Source organism: Lathyrus oleraceus, chromosome 7 (genome assembly GCF_024323335.1).
Source record: "Lathyrus oleraceus cultivar Zhongwan6 chromosome 7, CAAS_Psat_ZW6_1.0, whole genome shotgun sequence".
In the NCBI taxonomy this organism is placed as follows: Eukaryota; Viridiplantae; Streptophyta; class Magnoliopsida; order Fabales; family Fabaceae; genus Lathyrus; species Lathyrus oleraceus.
This window is the reverse complement of record NC_066585.1, coordinates 29,256,014-29,258,711: the sequence shown is the minus strand read 5'-3', so window position 1 is coordinate 29,258,711 and position 2,698 is coordinate 29,256,014. Positions and strand designations below refer to the sequence as shown.

The 2,698-nt window shown below is 35.2% G+C and overlaps 1 long non-coding RNA gene across 1 annotated transcript; it reads left to right on the top strand.

Annotated features, from left to right (window-relative positions):
* The first annotated feature begins 1,136 nt into the window (after positions 1 to 1,136).
* Positions 1,137 to 1,468, top strand: LOC127101165 (uncharacterized). The gene is made up of 3 exons (XR_007794584.1): positions 1,137 to 1,175; positions 1,250 to 1,351; positions 1,430 to 1,468. It is a non-coding gene; the product is annotated as an uncharacterized LOC127101165 (long non-coding RNA).
* The last annotated feature ends 1,230 nt before the right edge of the window (positions 1,469 to 2,698 follow it).

The following is a 2,698-nucleotide window of genomic DNA, read 5'->3' as shown; positions in this document are numbered from 1 at the left end:
GAATAGACAATGCACATTAGAGGGCGCTTTATTACAAAAGCGCACTCTAAAGTGAAGCGAAAAAATAAGGAGCGAACAACTGGAATAGACATCGCACTTTAGAGGGCGCTTTTGTAATAAAGCGCCCTCTAAGGTGAAGCGAAAAAATAAGGAGGAGATAGAGGGACAACAATACAGGGCGCTTTTTAGAAAGCGCCCTCTAAGGTACCCTTAGAGGGCGCTTTTAAAAAAGCGCTCTATAAGTCCATGTGCATTTCCAGTTTATAAAGCGCTTTTGGAAAGCCTTAGAGAGCGCTTTCATAAGCGCCCTCTTAGGCCCCCTTTAGAGGGCGCTTTTTTTCCACAAGCGCCCTCTAAGGTCCCCTTTAGTAAACATTAAAATTATAACATACTGCGCATTTTGTTATTTCACTCTCTGTTATTTTCGTTCTTTTTCACGTTAGGGTTCTCACTGCTACGATTTTCGCTACTTCTAAGGCGTTCTCCTTTCACCTCTGTTAGATCTACGACGTTTTCTCCTTCTATTAATTCGTTGTTAGCTGTTCGATTTTGACACCATAGGTATTTTTCTAATCTTCATATTACTTGGTTTCTCTTCTGACGTTCGCTATTGTTCATTTTTGGTTTCATTTTTCTTGGTTCATACATTTATTGAGTATTCTCAACAATAATTATTGTGTTGCAATGCTAGCAATGGAGACTAGGCATTATGGGTTAAATTTCACCAACTGTTCCATTTGTTTCTCGATGTAGAAAAAGGAGGCAGCAATATCTAAAACACCTTCTACCAATCAAAGGTACACTATGCAGCTTATGAGTGTATTTATTCTAGCATACATAGCGTAGCTAGTAACTTAAGAAGTTTAGGTATGGATGTTATTTGATAGAGTAAATTAGAGTCGACTATTCTTCTGTTAGCTTTCAGTTAGACCATACAATTCTACATATATATTTTCTAGTCAATGTTTATCTTTTGTAAAAACTATATGATGAATTTTCAGTTAGACCATTATACAATTCTACATATATATTCTCTATTTACATTTTTCGTATCTATTTACTTTTGAACCACAGTTATTGTTCTAACAGTAACTAACTTTACATCGGCCTTGTTCAGCTTCGAGCAATTTTGTACCAATTTGACAAATGAGAAGTTACAGCAGCATTTCAACCAGGTTTGATTTTTCTACTATCTCCTGGTAAACAATTTCTATAGACTCAAATAACACTTCATTATTTCATTATGCAGCATGTCTTCAAAATGGAGCAAGAGGAATATACAAAGGAAGAAATTGATTGGAGTTATATAGAGTTCGTTGATAATCAAGATGTTCTCGATCTTATTGAGAAGGTGCAACTCACCCTTGCATTTTTGTCATTTTAGAAAAGTTCTATCAGTTTGTCATCTCATTCTTGTTTATAACTTCAGAAACCTGGCGGCGTTATTGCTCTTCTGGACGAGGCCTGGTATGTATTAAATGACAATAGTTCAAATATTTGTATTATAGTTAATGGTTTGTTTATGTCATTTTACATAATGTAAAGTGGCGTTAGCGCATGCAAATATATATACTTTGAGCAATAACTATGTTTTATAGTCATTCTTTTTATTGTCCTGCTTATTCTTTGTAGTATATTTCCAAGATGAACGCACGAAACATTTGCTGAAAAGCTATATCAAACACTTAAGGACAATAAGCGATTCAGCAAACCGAAGTTGTCACGAACTGACTTCACCATCAATCACTATGCTGGTGATGTGAGTAAAACACATTTTGGTCTATGCAGTTATATCAACCATGAAATAAAAAGTTAAAAGCTTAGTATATATGTCGAACTTTGATTTCAGGTCACGTATCAAACTGATCTTTTCCTTGATAAAAACAAAGACTACGTTGTTCCGGAACACGCTGCGCTGCTCTGTGCTTCCAAGTGCTCCTTTGTTTAAGGACTTTTCCCACCTTTACACGAGGAAAGTACTAAATCAACAAAGTTTTCTTCTATAGCCACTCAGTTTAAGGTCGGTTTTCTTTAAACATGCATATGCTTGAAAATTATAAGTCTTTTCTATATAACTATTGATCATTTTTATTCTTATTGCTTATGGAATGAAGCAACAACTGCAATCTTTGCTTGAAACATTGAGTGCGACTGAGCCACACTACATTCATTGTGTAAAGCCAAATAATCTTCTTAAGCCGGGGATATTTGAGAACAACGATGTGTTACAACAGCTTCGATGTGGGGTGAGTTCAACCCCCATATTAGCCTTGTTCTTTATTATGACATGAATATTTTTGTTTCAAGTTACTTCAAACTCTGTGGATGCCTTTTACAGGGTGTAATGGAGGCAATTAGGATAAGTTGCGCTGGATATCCAACTCGAAAGAACTTTGATGAATTTGTTCAGCGGTTTAGTATAATGGAACCTAAGGTTCTAAAATCATGGTATTTACTTCTCCTTTTTTCCGTGTTTTCTTTTTATGATCATACAGATGAATGTGATTGTACTGAACATAATTAACCACCTAGATTGTTGTCACGAAATTTTTCCGGTTTTAGATGTTCAAATAACACAACTATATCTGAAATAACTAATAATAAATATATATCTGCAGTCCTGATGAGATGACGGCTTGCAAGAGACTTCTAGATAAAGCAAACCTTAAAGATTATCAGGTAGTAGTTCTTATCTTAA